Source organism: Balaenoptera physalus (assembly GCF_965194825.1).
Source record: "Balaenoptera physalus genome assembly, chromosome: 18".
Taxonomy (NCBI): domain Eukaryota; kingdom Metazoa; phylum Chordata; class Mammalia; order Artiodactyla; family Balaenopteridae; genus Balaenoptera; species Balaenoptera physalus.
The window spans coordinates 45,855,655-45,875,004 of NC_138899.1; positions in this window are offsets into that span (position 1 = coordinate 45,855,655).

A 19,350-nucleotide genomic window follows, 5' to 3' on the forward strand; every position below is an offset into this window, starting at 1 on the left:
GAATAAGTGACCTGGAATATAAAAGAGTGGAAATAACTACTGCAGAGTAGAATAAAGGAAAAAGAATGAAAAGAATTGAGGACAGCTTCATAGACTTCTGGGACAACATTAAATGCACCAACATTTGAATAATAGGGGTCTCAGAAGAAGAAGAGAAAAAGAAAGGGACTGAGAAAATATTTGAAGAGATTATAGATGAAAACTTCCCTCATAATGGAAAGAAAATAGTGAATAAAGTCCAGGAATCACGGAGAGTCCCATACAAGATAAATCCAAGGAGAAACATGCCAAGACACATATTAAGCAAACTATCTAAAAGTAAGTACTAAGAAAAAATATTAAAGCAGCAAGGGAAAAACAACAAATAACATAAAACATATGTTATTTGGGAATAACATATGGGAATCCCCATAAGGTTAACAGCTGATCTTTCAGCAGAAACTTTGAAAGCCAGAAGGGAGTGGCGGGACATATTTAAAGTGATGAAAGGGAAAAACCTACAACTAAGATTACTCAACCCAGAAAGGATCTAATTTAGATTTTACAGAGAAATTAAAACCTATACAGACAAGCAAAAGCTAAGAGAATTCAGTACCACCAGACCAGCTTTACAACAAATGCTAAAGGAAATTCTCTCAGCAGGAAACACAAGAGAAGGAAAGGACCTACAATAACAAACCCAACACAATTAAGAAAATGGTAATAGGAACATACCTATCGATAACTACCTTAAATGTAAATGGATTAAATGTTCAAACCAAAAGGCATAGACTGGTTGAATGAATACAAAAACAAGACCCATATATATGCTGTCTACAAGAGACCCACTTCAGACCTAGGGACACATACAGACTGAAAGTGAGGGGATGGAAAAAGAAATTCCATGCAAATGGAAATCAAAAGAAAGCTGGAGTAGCAATTCTCATATCAGAAAAAATAGGCTTTAAGATAAAGACTATTACAAGAGACAAAGAAGGACACTACATAATGATCAAGGGATCAATCCAAGAAGAAGATATAACAATTGTAAATATTTATGCACTCATAATAGGAACACATAAAGCAAATACTAACAGCCATAAAAGGAGAAATCAACAGTAACACATTCATTGTACGGGACTTTAACACCCCACTTTCACCAATGGAGAGATCATCCAAAATGAAAATAAATAAAGAAACACAAGCTTTAAATGATACATTAAAAAAGATGGACTTAATTGATATTTCTAGGACACTCCATTAAAAAAAAAAAGCATATACTTTCTTCTCAAGTGTTCATGGAACATTCTCCAGGACAGATTATATCTTGGGTCACAAATTAAGCCTTGGTAAATTTAAGAAAATGGAAATTGTATCAAGTGTCTTTTCCAACCACAATACTATGAGACTAGATATCAATTACTGGAATAAATATTTAAAAAATACAAACACATGGAGGCGTAAAAACACAGTACTTAATAACTAAGAGATCACTGAAGAAATCAAAGAGGAAATCAAAAAATACCTAGAAACAAATGACAATGTAAACACGCCAACCCAAAATATATGTGATGCAACAAAAGCAGTCCTAAGAGGGAAGTTTATAGCAATATGATCCTATCTCAAGAAAAAGGAAATATCTCAAATAAACAACCTAACCTTACACCTAAAGCAATTAGAGAAAGAAGAACAAAAAAACCCCCCAAAGTTAGCAGAAACAAAGAAATCATAAAGATCATATCAGAAATAAATGAAAAATAAATGATGGAAACAATAGAAAATATCAATAAAGCTAAGAGTTGGTTCTTTGAAAGGGTAAACAAAATTGATAAACCATTAGCCAGAATCCTCAAGAAAATAATGGAGAAGACTCAAATCAATAGAATTAGAAATGGAAAAGGAGACGTAACAATTGACACTGCAGAAATACAAAGGATCATGAGAGATTACTACAAGCAACTATATGCCAATAAAATGGACTACCTGGAAGAAATGGAAAAATTCTTAGAAAAGCACAACCTTCCGAGACTGAACCAGGAAGATATAGAAAATATAAAGAGACCAATCACAAGCACTGAAATTGAGGCTGTGATTAAAAATCTTCCAACAAACAAAACCCAGGACCCAGGAATGGCTTCACAGGTGAATTCTATCAAACATTTAGAGAAGAGCTAACACCTATCCTTCTCAAATTCTTCCAAAACATAGCAGAGGGAGGAACATTCACAAATACGTTCTATGAGGCTACCATCACCCTGATACCAAAACCAAATAAAGATGTCACAAAGAAAGAAAACTACAGGCTAATATCACTGATGAACATAAATGCAAAAATCCTCAACAAAATACTAGCAAACAGAAACCAACAGCACATTAAAAGGATCATAAACCATGGTCAAGTGAGGTTTATCCCAGGAATGCTAGGATGCTTCAGTATATACAAATCAATCAATGTGATACACCATATTAACAAATTGAAGGGTAAAAAACATACGATCATCTGAATAGATGCAGAAAAAGCTTTCAACAACATTCAACACCCATTTATGATAAAAACCCTCAAAAAAGTAGGCATAGAGGGAACTTACCTCAACATAATAAAGACCATATATGACAAACCCACAGCCAACATCATTCTCAAATGTGAAAAACTGAAACCATTACCTCTAAGATCAGGAATAAGACAAGGTTGTCCATTCTCACCACTATTATTCGAATTAGACTTGGAAGTTTTAGCCACAGTAATCAGAGAAGAAAAAAAAATAAAAAGAATCCAAACCAGGAAAGAAGAAATAAAGCTGTCACTGTTTGCAGATGACAGGATACTATCCATAGATAATCATAAATATGCTACAAGAAAACTACTAAAGCTAATCAATGAATTTGGTAAAGTAGCAGGATACAAAATAAATGCACAGAAATCTCTTGCATTCCTATACACTAATGATGAAAAATCTAAAAGAAAAATTAAGGAAACACTCCCACTTACCATTGCAACAAAAATAAGAAAACGCCTAGGAATAAACCTAGCTAAGGACACAAAAGACCTGTATGCAGAAAACTATAAGACACTGATGAAAGAAATTAAAGATGATACAAACAGATGGAGAGATATACCATGTTCTTAGATTGGAAGAATCAACATTGTGAAAATGACTCTACTATCCAAAGCATTCTACAGATTCAATGCAATCCCTATCAAACTACCAATGGCATTTTTCACATAACTAGAACAAAAAATTTCACAATTTGTATGGAAACACAAAATACCCTGAATAGCCAAATCAATCTTGAGAAAGAAAAATGGAGCTGGAGAAATCAGGCTCCCAGACTTCAGACTATACTACAAAGCTACAGTAATCAAGACAGTATTGTACTGTCACAAAAACAGAAATATAGATCAATGGAACTGGATAGAAAGTCTAGAGATAAACGCACACACATATGGTCACCTTATTTTTGATAAAGGAGGCAAGAATATACAATGGAGAAAAGACAGCCTCTTCAATAAGTGGTGCTGGGAAAACTGGACAGCTACATGTAAAACAATGAAATTAGAACACTCCCTAACACCATACACAAAAATAAACTCAAAATGGATTAAAGAACAAAATGTAAGTCCAACCAGTATAAAACTCTTAGAGGAAAACATAGGCAGAGCACTCTATGATTATAAATCACAACAAGATCCTTTTTGACCCACATCCTAGAGAAATGGAAATAAAAACAAAAATAAACAAATGGGACCTAATGAAACTTAAAAGCTTTTGCACAGTAAAGGAAACCTTAAAGAAGACGAAAAGACAACCCTCAGAATGGGAGAAAATATTTGCAAATGAAGCAACTGACAAAGGATTAATCTCCAAAATTTACAAGCAGCTCATGCAGCTCAATATCAAAAATAAATAAATAACCCAATCCAAAAATGGGCAGGAGACCTAAATAGACATTTCTCCAAAGAAGATATGCAGTTTGCCAACAAACACATGAAAGGAGGCTCAACATCGCTAATCATTAGAGAAATGCAAATCAAAACTACAATGAGGTATCACCTCACACCAGTCAGAATGGCCATCATCAAAAATCTACAAACAATAAATGCTGAAGAGGGTGTGGAGAAAAGGGAACCCTCTTGCACTGTTGGTGCAAATGTAAATTGATACAGCCACTCTGGAGAACAGTATGGAGGTTCCTTAAAAATCTAAAAATAGAACTACCATACGACCCAGCAATTCCTCTACTGGGCATATACCCTGAGAAAACCATAATTCAAAAAGAGTCATGTAGCAAAATGTTCATTGCAGCTCTATTTATACTAGCCAGGACATGGAAGCAACCTAAGTGTCCTTCAACAGATGAATGGATATAGAAGATGTGGCACATATATACAATGGAATATTACTCAGCCATAAAAAGAAACGAAATTGAGATATTTGTAGTGAGGTGGATGGACCTAGAGTCTGTCATACAGAGTGAAGGAAGTCAGAAAGATAAAAACAAATACTCTGTGCTAACACATATATATGGAATCTAAAAAAAAACAAAAGGTTCTGAAGAACATAGGGGGAGGACATGAATAAAGACGCAGACGTAGGGGATGGACTTGAGAACATGGGGAGGAAGAATGGTAAGCTGGGTCAAAGTGAGAGAGTGACATGAACATCTATACACTACCAAATGTAAAATAGATAGCTAGCAGGAAGAAGCTGCATAGCCCAGGGAGATCAGCTTGGTTCCTTTTGACCACCTAGAGGGGTGGGATGGGGAGGGTGGGAGGGAGATGCAAGAGGGAGGAGATATGGGGATGTGTGTATATGTATAACTGATTCACTTTGTTATAAAGCAGAAGCTAACACACCATTGTGGAGCAATTATACTCCAATAAAGATGTTACAAATAAATAAATAAATAAATAAATAAATAAATAAATAAATAAATAAATAAATAAATAACTACTTAGGGAATGATAATGTATAAGCTTTGATTTTTAGACTAACCTTAGAAATATAAATGTAATTTTTAATTATATTTTTCCATATCTGTGAGGAATCCAAAATGCTTGTTATAACTGTCTCTAGCTTCCTCAAAAAGAAGCAATTATGTAAAATATATAGGGTAGTTAATATGAAGCAAAATAAGTGGCATACACTCTAGCACATTACTAACTTCACTGTAAATGGGGTAGATTTTTTTACATAGTTTAAGAGTCAGATTATTTATAATTAATTGCCCAGTTGTATTCTGTTTAAAGAAGCACTGTAAGGGAAAAGAAGAGTTTGGAAACAAAGAGATGAGCAGATTATTTTTAAAAATACCGAAGACATTACATTATGTCAGTTAAAGATGTTATTAAAAGTTACATTATAATTCAGGACAAAAATGTATATTAAATAATATTAAAACACAATTTATGAATAAAAAATTAATCATAAAAGTGTATTCAACTGTTAGAATGACTATTATTTCAAAAAAAGATAAGTGCTGTCAAAGATGAGAAGAAAAGGGAACACTTGTGTACTACTGGTGGTAGTGTATATTAGTACAGCCACTGTGGAAAACACTATGGAGATTTCCCCCCAAAAAAGTAAAACAAAACTACTATAAGGTCCAGCAACCCCACTTCTGGGTATATTTCCAAAGGAAATGAAATCAGGGCCTCAAAGAAATACTTGAACCCCCAAGTTCATTACAACATTATTTGCAACAACAAAGACATGGAAACAGCCAAAGTGTCAGTGGATGAATATAATAGAAATGATTCCATTGTATCCATGAATATATGGTTATAATGGAATATTTTTCAGCTATGAGAAAGAAGGAAATCCTACCATTTACAACAACATGCATGGATCTTGAGGGCAGTATGCTAAGTCAGACAGAGAAAGACAAGTATTGTATGATCTTATTTATGAAATCTAACAAAGCTGAACTCATAGAAACTGAGAGTAGGTTGGTGGTTAGCATGGGGTGGGTGGGAGAAATGAGTGATGGTTGTCAAATGATACAAACTTCCAGTTTTAAGATGAATAGGTTCTGAAGACCTAATGTAGAGCAAGTTGACTTATATGTTAACAATTATGTATTGGATACTTGAAAGTTAAGGGAGTAGATCTCAGATGTTCTCATCAGACACAAGAAATAGTAACTATATGAGGTTATGAATGTAATCAATGATGGAATAAAATTATTTTTAAGGCAGGACAATAAAAATTTTAAACATAAAATTTTCTCTCTGCCTGTTTGAGCAACTAACCTTTCCGCCTTAGTGTGCATTGTGCACCTGCATTATATATTAGCTAGCTCCCCTTAGAAGACACAGAAATGCTTACTCACTAAAAAGATAAAAATTTAAAATAATTTCCTCCTGACACCACAAAAGTAACTCCTTTGGAGATAACATTCCTTTCTCAATAACCCACTCTTCACTTTGTTGGACTATGTAAACTGTCAATATGCTACTTTGATGTATAACCGTTTGTCTCAAAAACTTATATTGATATAATTGTGCCTTGACCTCTAACAGGTGGAACAGTTCTCAGAGCTTTCTCATGTTGGCTCAAGTAAAAATTTCCATTTCTTTCTTGATTGACTATTAATTTTTTTTCAATATTAAAATTATTATGGCAATAGTTTCAGAATATATACACATATCAAATCATCATGCAGTACACCTTAAACTTACACAATGTTATATGTGAAGTATATTTCAATAAAGCTGGAGAAAATAAATAAAAGTAAATAAATAAATACTTGCTGACCCAAACATTAAATTTACTTGAATTTATCTTGCAGTAACAATTTCACTTATGTAAGAAAGATAAATAATCCTTGTGGAATTCTTCGAATTGGCAAAAGATTAGAATTAATCTACATATCTATCAACAGATGAATGTCTAAGTAAACTATGGCAAGTCTATTTTGTACTTTTGTATTAAGTACTAATATGGAAAATATCACAAGACATACATATAATTTTTATTTAAATTAGTACATAATGAGTAAATGAATTTATGTACTGAGGTGTGTGTCACCATTTGTGGAACAAAAATGGAAAAAAAATACAAAATTAACAAAATGTATGGCTTTAGAATTGTGATTATTAATATTGAGTTCTGGAATCAGAGTGCCTGCATTTGAATTTTGGCTCAGTCTTTTACAAGGTGTGTAATTATGAAGCTTAAGAAGAATGCTAGAGACCTTCTGAAGGGTGGCTGGGAGACCCAAGGTTCCAGCTTTGTCAGGGAAAAGAGCAAAGACACCAAAGTGATTTGAAAGGGTTTCAGAAAACTAGTAAGTTGAAATTAATAGGGGAGAGGGAATGAAAGGAAACTTGATCAACACAAAATCATGATGAAAGAGTAAAATAAAAATATAACAATGAATACTTAATAGTAAACCCAAAATAAGTAAAATAAACAAAACCAAATAGATTATTTATCACTGTAAATGGAAATGATTTAAATCTCCTTCATAAAAGATAAAATTGAAGTATCTCAAAGTGGTTACAGAGCAAAATTTGGCACGTTACCAAGGATACATCAAATACAAAAGGACAAAGAAACGTAGAAGAAAAAAATGGGAAAGAAATGCTGTGAAAAGTAAACAAATGGTAAGCAGGAGTAGAAATAAACCATGTAAAGTGAATTTCAAAACCAAAAGCACTAAATGAGGCAAATAGGAATCTCATATCTAATGACATTTGAACCACTGGACTACAAAAAATATATACATACAGTCATACACATGTGTTATGTGTGTGAAGAGAGAGAGAAAAAGAGAAACAGAAAGAAAAAGGAAAGAAATTGTTTTATTTTGCGAGACTAAAAAGTTCCTTTAATGTTGTATTTGTGGCAGTTCCATATTGTGTAAAACAAAAGTGAAGATAATACATCTTGCAAACAAACACTGGCTTTCACAGTACCAAAAGATTTGCAATGAACACACTCCCAACTGCCATCCTCATCCCAATCCTGCTGTTCAGATGTTCTTACTTTAAAATATTTATCTCTGTGTTTTGAATATGTGCAGAGTATTATTTAATATTCATTTTAGACCCTATTATTGACTTCCTACTGAGGGATCAACTCATTCATCTTTTTCCCTTAATTCCCTCTCTCACCCATAAGACCTCTTCTGCATTTTGTCAATATTGTTCTGTCATATTTTAATTAAAATTACCTACATATGATTATGCCTTTGGGAATATTGTGTTATAATTGCATTTTTGCTCTTCTTCCTCTTTTTAAGTTAATTGCATTTTAAGAGCATTTTTGATGTTTTGGTTGTGTTCGTGTTATTTATTAACTTTACTCATTTAAATATTTAGAAATGTTTAAAACTTCATATTTAGTACTTTATTAAGTCTGATTCCTGCACCCTCCTTCCTGAAACAGTCTCCCACTTTCTGGCTTCAATCAAAACCCTATGCTGAGGTTACCTTTGATTCCAGTCATGGATTGCAGACACTCTGTATTGCTCTGTTCCTTGAAGCACATATACTAACGTTTTGGACGAGTAATGTTGCATTTCTGACCTTTTTTAATACCATCTTTCTCAATTGGTAGCTTGGTGAATTTTACATTTCTGAGTTGAAAAAGTAATATATCATAGGAACTTGAAGCATTGCTCTCTTGTCTTCCAGTAACTAATGTAGTTCCTGAAAAGGTGGCCGCCATATTGGTAAATAATCTGTGTGTTTTGTTTTGCTTCATTTTGTTTACCTCATTAGCAGCTTTTAGTTTTTAGTATTTTTCCAGATGTATTAAAATCTCATGAAAATATTCCTTGGTATGTGTGTTTATTTAATGTATTGGTCCCCTAATCTGAATAGTATAATTTTTCTCAACTATTTCCACTATTCTTTGGCAGATATTTTTTTTGCTCTGTTTTCTCTGTAGGTTATGAAAAATTATATAAATTACATAAATCAGATGTTGAATTTCCTGAAAATCTACTCTATATCTCTTATTTTTTCTCCTGTTTCTTTTCTTTTCTTTTCTTCTATTTTCTGAGGGATGTTTGACTTATTTTTTTAGAGTTTTCATTAATATTGCATAAATATCTACAGTTACATTTTTTCCAGGAACATTTTCTTCAGATTTTTCCCCATACCTACTCTGCTGTTGTTGTTGTTGGTTAAGTGAATTTTTTTTTTTTTAATCCTTATCATATGTACCTAGGAAGCAATGAGTTTATATAAGGGAGATCCTAACAATTAAAATTTACAATTTTCATAGTCAAATTACATTAGCATTTTATAAGTAGAAAGAAACTGTTTTAAGAATAAACCAGCCACAGTAGTAAGAATATTTTGAACATTCTATTTCAAAACATTGAAAACAAGTCTCAATAAGAAAACGTCATTTTTGCTAAACATAACTCCATTTCATTGAAAGTAGCTATTTCTGTAGTAGCAGTTGGCATTTGCACCTATGAGTTTCACACTCAGAACATGGAGATGCATTTAGGAAAGGGGAATTCCAGTGGAGCATTTAAGAAAAAGTCATCTTATAAGTGTATAAATAGGCTGCTTTGATCATTTTACCTAAATCTGTCTCTCTCTTGCCCCATAACTTACAGTTTAATTAATTGACTTTTTAGCCCAAAATAGTGGTCTGTGATTAAACATCCTCCAGTAGTAAGCTCCACTTCATTTATTCAACTCTATTCCCTATCTTTCCCTAGGTTGTTCTCTAGTCAAAATTATTTTAATGCTATATTGCTCCTATTACTCCTATGACATGATTCAGGTTAGATATGTGAAAGGACATACATACCTATTCTTTATTTTAGAAACATTGATTCTTTAAAATTCTTTGAACATACTCATTGGAGAAGTGTTTGCTTAAATTTTCTTTGTTTCCTCCAGGGCTATCTCTTCTTCCTTCAGGGTAATTATTTTTTTACATTCATTATTTATTATTTTGTCTTGTAAATTTTCCTCAAGTGTCTGGTGGCCATAAGTTTATATATATAAGAATAAAACAGTACTACAAAGCAATTAGGCACTTAGTAACTTAGTGGTTCTTATCAACCAACAAGCTTTGCTTTAGGTTAATTAAATCCAAAATGCCAAAACTTTGAATTATTTTCTTCAGGACTATTTAAATTATTTAATAAAACTTCTTATCCTATCTAGGAGTACAGAAGTCTGACTGCTTGCACTCTGGATGCAGGGATAGGACAAGTTCTCAATACTGAAAATCAGTTGCTCTCTCCACTGTTGTCTCACTCTTTCCCTTCAAAAATGGCATTCTTCATCCGGATCTCTCAGGGATTCCATGAGGAAACCTACTTCTTTATTGTTCATATCATTCCTGGTGAACAACTTTTGTAGCAGCGTTTCTCTTTTTTATATAACACTATCTCCCCAGCAATTTTTATCTTAATTTAAAAAAAATTATGTGTATTATTCACTTTATCTTTACTTTGAGATAATGGATAAATATATGTAGGCAATTTGTCATCTTTACTCAGAATGTTTTCAGTATCTCAAATACCCCAGTCCCAATTCTTAGGCAAAATATGAAGTCAGATCAATAGCCTGGGATGGAAGTGTGTTGTGATGATTTTGTCTGTGGAAAAACAGAAAACAACTCTCTTCTAAAGCAAATCCTAATGATTGTGTCTTTTAATCCTAGTACCATAGACATACATGAAGCATTGCAAACTTGAACAAAAACTGAAGGGATTCAAGGTGGGAGTCATGGGGCTATCTGGAGGAACAACATTCAGAAAAAGTAAATAGTGAACAGCAAGTACAAGACTTTGAGGTAGTACTATGTCATGTTAAAGGACTAATAATAAAAATAGCATGCCTGAAGCTGAGCGAGTGAGAGTGGGGAAAATGATCATGTAAGATTTCATAGACTACTGAGATTTAGACTGTTAATCCAAGAGAGATGGAAGTGTACTAAAGAGGCTTGAGCAGATGAGTAATGAGATATACCTTCATTTGGAAAGGATCAGTCTGGTTGAAGTGTTAATGTGTTGAAAATAGAATTTAGAGAAGTAAGGACAAAAGCAGGACAATCAATGATATAATTCAGTATATTAAAAGAGATATATTCCTTGCATTTATTTAACTTATTAAATGTGTTATTATGTTTTTATTGTTAAAATTTTAAATAAAATAAAGGCATTTTTGCTATAATGATTGAATGATTTTTATTAACTTGATTATCACCTCAGACCCATGAAAACCACAAGAGCTCTGAGAATTTGATGAGGTTCACACAACATCCTCGGACATTACCAATGCTAATAGGATAATGAGTTTGATTAAATTCCATCTCCTTAGAGCCAATGATATTGTACATTTTATTTATTTATAGTTATAAACAAAAGGTCTGAATAAATTTCCCACATGGCTATTAAAGAAACTGTAAACTTAGCGCCTATTAAGAGCATAAGTATTTGTCTAGCTATGTAATATTACATTAATTTTGAATAAAAGTAATAATATCCTTAATTAGAAGAATGGGAATATATTGCAGGTGAGTCTGAACAAATAATACAGTCAAGTATTAGAAATAATTGAAAAAAAGTAGAGAGTAGGCTGGCTGATTCAGAACAGTCAAGTACAGGTGATTAGTAGAGCATGTTTGAAATGGCTGAAATGCTAGTTAAGAATAGTATTTGGGAAGAATAACCAATGAAATAGTGGAGAGTAAAACCATAATGTAAAAGATGAGGAATGTGTGAAGAGATGCCAGGACCTGGAATAAAAAAGGACATGAAGTGACAAGGAGAAAAAAGCAAAGGAGGGAGTCAGAAGTCAAAGGAACTATAATGGACAAAAAAGTTCAAGTCACCTCTTGCAGTTTATAGAAATGACACTAGAGCTTAATTAATATGGATTATTTTGACCCTAGATGGTCTCTATAAATAGAAATTCTATTTGGGGATGTTACCATGGAGAACGAACCTAGTCTTATACTTTTCTAAAAGGCCTTGCCATACTATGTTAGGGTTTGTTTTGTTTTGTTTTTTTTGTAACAAATATCTACCTTCCTGAACAAAATAAACTTCATAATTTTTGAGGAGATTACACATAAGCATTCATAATTAAAAGTTTCTCTGAAAAGGTAAAAGTGTAATGATGAATATATTTGAACATATGGGGAAATGGGAAGAATGGTAGAGTAACTCCAACAAATCCTTAGAATGCTAATGTTTATAAATTATAAAATTATGTATGAGCATATAAGACAAAGTATGTAATAAAAATATATGAGAAAATAAAGAAAAAGAAGACAGTGTGTGAATATTTCTGACTTTTTGTATTAGGCTTCACATGCAAATAACATAACTGACACTGGACAATTTCAAGGCAAAACATATTTTTTAGTAAAATTATATGTAACTTACAAGATTTTTGGCAGAGAATTAGATTTGGAATCATACCACCTGTTATAAAAGCAAATTCACATGACAGAGCTGGTTCAATTAGACACTACTGGCACCTCTGGGCATTATACCAGCAGCTTGCTTGATGATACCATTGGTACTGAGCTTAGGATACTGCAGCTTGTGTCATGTATTCTACTGACTATGGTCTTGAATGCACTTGTCAGAAGTACTTTAAGGCCTTTGGAAACTAGATGTAAGAACCAGCTTTTCTTCCCTCAAAATGAAAGAAATGACACATATTGGAAAATGTTTTGCTAGCAGCAACTGAAGAAAACTATGCTTATATACTTAATACACTGAGGGAAAACACAATCTGTTTCAATCTGAAAGAAAGAGTCTTAAGGAGAAAGGAAACTTGGGTCAAATGACAATAAATAGAAATAAAAACTGCTTATCAAAGACTGGTATAATAAGGAACAACAGCAGACTATACTTAAAGTGTAATAGTAGAATTAAAACAGGGTAGGAAAGTGCAGGATTCACACTACTAGAAAATTAATTAAATGGAAAACATCATGAGAAATCTTTATGGTAGGCAAAGGGAAATGACAATAGGATGAAAACAATGAGATAATGGATAACAGACATGAAGGATAGGGAATAGAAGAGTTTCAAAGAAGAACATAAAATCTTGGGAAAATTATCATAAAATCTATATAGCCCCCCAAATTATCAAGTTGAAAAATATATTGAATATGTACATTAAAATTCTGATCCTGTCTTTTGAAAATAAAATAATCATGTAGAAAAACCCTACCATTTTTCCAAATTCAAGGATGACAAGTATCTGGACAAAACACAAAATTGTTTTTTACAAACTGGATAGTTGCTGTTTGGCATCACAAAGTTTCAGAAGAATGAAGCAATCACTACAGAATTTAGGCCAAAATTTTTTTGACCTGAGAGTTTTGTATTCAGCCAAGCTCTCATTTATTTGTGATGAACATAAATGATATAATTATCTCTTCAGGAACTCACAAATATATCACTCACTGGTAAACAAATCTTTAAAAATTGCATGTAATCAAACTCCAACAGGTAAAGAAATTAATACATATTTATATCTTAAGAAGGGATAGTTGTGTAATACATTTTTTTGCTTATCTTACTTCATTCAGTTAAAATATAAAATCAGGAATCAAAATGTATAATATTAAAGTGTATTCTTGAAATGGAGACCAAACTTGACCTTGCTTCTACATTTGCTTCTGTTGCCTCCCTTCCCTTGCCATGAAGTGTCTCTTGATCCTTGTCTATATCCCAGATTTGAATGGTATTTTTTAATTGCTAAAAATTTAGCAAGTAAGTTCAATTACACATGTAGTAAATAATTTGGATTATTTCTACAGCTATTTATACTTCAGATAAGATTTACTAAACACATATTTCTTAATCAATTCAGAGAATAGTTTTTATTTTATTTTTAAAAAGTTGTCTTTATAATGAAAGAGCTTGAGTAATGCTATTTTCTGTCTTTTGATTCACATGGGAGAAACTGAACCATTCTTTAAATTAAAATATATCTTTTCAATATTTCCTTTTTAAAAAATCATTAACCTAGGAAGACCTGTGAAGGTCTTGGCATAACTAATTCAAAATAAATTATTACAAATTGATTTCAAAACTAGCAATATTTCATATAGCAAAAAAACACCAAAAGCAGAGGCAAAAACAAAATTGTTAATAGTAATTTTATCTGAGTAATGTTTAGGTTCAAATTTTTCCATTTTATTATTTTTCAGTGTTTTTGACTTACCAGAAAACCAGACAAAATGAAGTTACTAAAAAAAGTATGTACAATTTTACTTGACCTATAATTATAACCACATTATGTAAAACTATTATTAGAGGTGGAAATCAGTAAAAATATAACTTTCAATTACTTATTAGTGTTATAACAGAAGTATATGAAATATGGGAGTGCCTAGTTATTTGATTTACCAAAAACAATTTAGTTATGATAAATAAACAAAGTTAAGACTTTGCACTTTTCTTAGTCTTTCAGCTTCAGAAAGTCTTTCAGTCTTTCATCCTGCTTATACTAAACACTTACTAAAAATCAGTGCCTATTTGTAGTTGAGTGGCTCAAATGAGAATACTCTGTAGCTGTTGCTTGCACTTTGACCTATGTTTCTTAAAATAGTTGCTCTAACACTAAAAAAGGTTAAATATTTCTAGTTGCATTCATGCTTTTATATCCCCTCCCCAATTTATCTAACCCTAACATTAACAGACACTCTAGTTTCAAACTGAAAGTATACGTTAAATGTTAGTGACTGGGCTCATTGGTTTGTTCTCACCATTGTAAGAGTTTGCTAGAAATGAAAATCTGTAAAGTGGAGAAAATAATTTTAAATTTACCAGTCACATATGGTCATTAGAAAGATAAAATTAATTTTTGTGTGTAAAAGAAGTATGCTAACAATTTAAGGATTATACAAATACTAACTAATCTTATCATTCTCTTCTTCCTGCAATGACTTGGACTACCACTTTATAACTACTATGTGTGAAAACACATTTAGGTTTGAGCACAATTATTTATAATGGGAACCATTAGCAGGAAGGCAGCCTGGCCAAAAATTCACAGAAGGGAAAGAATCAATACCTGACAGGGATCAGAAAACTGGGGAGTTTTCTCTTTCTCTCTCTCTCTCTGTTTCCTTATCCCTCCCCTCTCCTTTTACTCTCTCTATCACACATAGACATGGACACACACACTCCTCTCTTGCTTATTTCTGTGTATCTATTGCTTTCTTCCTTTGCCAGTATCTCAGGTCATATGGTAACCAAACAATAACTGCCACAACTCCCAAATCTGGGAGTTGACCTAAATGACTAAAAGACCTAAATCACTCTCATACATAGTTACAAAAATTTGGAAAATGTTATCTCATTAATATGAATAAGATATTAGATTGCCCTATCATGTAATCCTGTCATTAATGGTCAGGGAGACATTTTTCATATTGGTACACACATGCCTTTTAATTTGTCCTTCTGTGGACATAAGCCATTTATCAAATGTCATTGCAATAAGGGCAGATATCCTACTAAATTTCCAATCCAGGTTTGGAGAAATGTTCCAAACATTTCAAGTGTTATTGGAGATCCTAAAATATAAAATTTGATGAGTATATACTTATTTATTTCATTCCTCTTACTTTTATCTATTGACACTAATGAAAATATTTAAAGAGTCATGTCAATGACCAAATTTCTCATGGTTTGAATAGGAAACCAAAACCAAATTCCCTTTAAATATATTCCAGATCCCCTGACACATCAAATATTAATAGAAGACAAAATGTAAGATAATTTATAAAAATTGTTTTCGTTCAGTAGTTTAATTGCACTTAAAATCAACAATAGTACAATATATTCTTTTTGAGATCATCAGAGGAACATGGATACATTTGTTTATAATGAATAAATTTTTTATTTTTATAATCTAAAGCACTAAGATTTAAGCCTCTTTCCTATTATTGCAACCACATTGGCATAGAGATAATAAAATTTAAATGACATTTATGTAGATTTTAAATATAAACAATAAAAATTTTGAATATGTTTGAAAGTTCTTCTTCAAGAGTAAATGTACATTGTCAGTACGTACATAACTGAGTTGTCAAAAATAAAATATCCAAATAGTATTTCCATAGTTTATGAGGGAAATCAAAGTCATCTAATAATTTTGAGAAATAGGGAGAGGTTGAGTTTGCTGCATTTCCTTGAACCACTAATCAGATGTGAGTAGATTTTCACTTGTATGTTATCACACCTGAATATTAGAGAGGACAAAAAGGAGAAATAGGAAAAATAATTAGGTGTATGTATTATGAGAATATAATAAGCTAATATATTCAAAGAGCATAGCCACTTTCCAAGACACTATCATTATCAAATTGCACTTTAAGTGCAAATAATTGTGATTCTTCTAGTTGAAATAACCATACTTAGAAAGAGTATCTCTCTTTCTCTCAAAAAAAAAGAAACAAAGAGGGAAAACAAAAATGAAATGCTTAACAAAAATTATATTCTTTAAAGGGAATAGCAATTACAATCCAGTCACAGTAGAGAGGTGCAAGTTTGCTTGTTTGTTTCAAAATCTTCCTTTTCATAATTAAACCCTTGCCTACCAGAACTATGTAATAATGAATTTGATTGTCTCTGGAAAATGGAGGAAGTAGTCTTTCACAAAACATCTTAGGTATTGTACAAAACCTTTTCATAGGCTTAGGGAGAAAATCTTATTTTCTTACTACCCCAACCCCTACATAAACACATCCCTCCACAACAAGATTCTAAGGAAATCGCCTAATCTCTCAGGCTTGCAGATTCCATGGAAAGAGACACAGTTATGGTCTCCTCTCATTCTACCTCTCATTAGTTTTGTAGCAAGTGAATTCATGTTATTTAACATTTTACACTTCAAATACTCAAGAGTAGGGTGAATTTATATGCATCACTAATCGCAGTTGAGGTCCTGTATAAGTTTGAATGAAGGGAGAAAGAAGAAAAGCAGACCTGCAGGTAGGCAATCCTATATTTATACATTTATAATATAGGTCAGATTATTGGTTATGTTAATACAATGTAATTTACACAATCCCAGAGAAATATGTTTAAAGTTCATGGCTAATTCTAATTGAAATCAGTTAAAAATCTTAAAGAATTTAAAAAATAAATTATCACTTACTTTTAAACTATACCCCATCTGTACATGTAAGGGTGCTAGGATTTAACTTCATATTAATTAATAAATGTAGCATATGTTCATGTAAGAATAAGAACTTTTAAGTCTACTTTATTTAACAGGTGTTTGTATAAGATGTCACAGAGAAAATCACTCTCCCTGAGTTCTTTTTGCAGAAAGCAACAGAAACTTGAAACAGTTTTAGAGTGAAAAGGAAGGAAAGCAAGCCAGGTAGAAGAAGCTACTCCCAAAGTGAGAACTGAGAAATAGTGTATTTAGAGTATGCTGCTACACTTTCCACTAGGGATCACCACCACAAGTAGATGGTCCTGACACTAAGACACAATTCTACTGTTCTGCCACCACAACCTTTATGAATGAGTTCTAATATTTGTCTCTACATTTACATGAAATGATCCCATATGAAACATTCAGTGGGACTCTAAAAGGTGGAGCCTCGATCAAAATCTACACCTTAGCTACCAGGAAATACTGAGCTTCCTGAGACTTCTATAATTAAAAGTGGTGCCAAGCCTTCCCCAGAGATTTACAAAATGAAAAATTCCACTGAAATACATGATCAGTATTGTAATACTATGCAAGAAATACTATTTAATAAATGCATGTTACTATGATATTATTTGCTTATTTTAAATTCTTTTTCTAATTAACATTGAAGAGTAAATATTGAACTTGGTTTTCTGTCTATAAACAAAGCTCATAGAAATCAATCATTAAGTATGTGAGCAAAGATGCTTTCTTTGACTACTTTGAGAGAGTGAAAATATCTATTTTCTCCCTTCTGAAAAAACAAGTTGCTGCCACGTTAAGGTAAGAGCAGAATTGAATATATCCTGGGACAAAGTATATTTAAACCATCAAATACAAACATATTTAGCTGAATGTTCTTTATAATTTTCAGAGGAGGAATTAGATAAGGGATAACAAACATGCCCTATTCAAGAAAATAAAATTGTATACTTTTCCAATCAAACATACTTGTTTTTTTAACATCTTTATTGGAGTATAATTGCTTTACAATGGTGTGCTAGTTCCTGCTTTATAACAAAGTGAATCAGCTATACATATACGTATATCCCAATATCTCCTCCCTCTTGCGTCTCCCTCCCACCTTCCCTATCCCACCCCTCTAGGTTGTCACAAAGCACCGAGCTGATCTCCCTGTGCTATGCGGCTGCTACCCACTAGCTATCTATTTTACATTTAGTAGTGTATATATGTCCATGCCACTCTCTCACTTTGTCCCAGCTTACCCTTCCCCCTCCCCGTGTCCTCAAGTTCATTCTCTACGTCTGTATCTTTATTCCTGCCCTGCCCTTAGGTTCTCCAGAATCATTTTCTTTTTTTTTTAGATTCCCTATATATGTGTTAGCATACGGTATTTGTTTTTCTCTTTCTGACTAACTTCACTCTGTATGACAGGCTCTAGGTCCATCCACCTCACTACAAATAACTCAATTTCGTTTCTTTTTATGGCTAATATTCCATTATATATATGTGTCACATCTTCTTTATCCATTCATCTGTCGATCAATACTTAGGTTGCTTCCATGTCCTGGCTATTGTAAATAGAGCTGCAATGAACACTGTGGTACTTGACTCTTTTTGAATTATGGTTTTCTCAGGGTATATGCCCAGTAGTGGGATTGCTGAGCCATATGGTAGTTCTATTTTCAGTTTTTTAAGGAACCTCCATACTGTTCTCCATAGTGGCTGTATCAATTTACATTCCCACCAATAGTGCAAGAGGGTTCCCTTTTCTCTACACCCTCTCCAGCATTTATTGTTTGTAGATATTTTGATGATGACCATTCTGACTGGTGTGAGGTGACACCTCATTGTAGTTTTGATTTGCATTTCTCTAATGATTAGTGATGTTGAGCATTCTTTCATGTGTTTGTAGACCATCTGTATATCTTCTCTGGAGAAATATCTATTTACATCTTCTGCCCATTTTTTGATTGGGTTGTTTGTTTTTTTGATATTGAGCTGCATGAGCTGCTTGTGAATTTTGGAGATTAATCCTTTGTCAGTTGCTTCATTTGCAAATATTTTCTCCCATTCTGAGGGTTGTCTTTTCATCTTGTTTATATTTTCCTTTGCTGTGCAAGAATTTTTGTTTCATTAGGTCCCATTTGTTTATTTTTGTTTTTATTTCCATTTCTCTAGGAGGTGGGTCAAAAAGGATCTTGCTGTGATTTATGTCATAGAGTTCAAACATACTTTGTAATGAAATGTAAAGC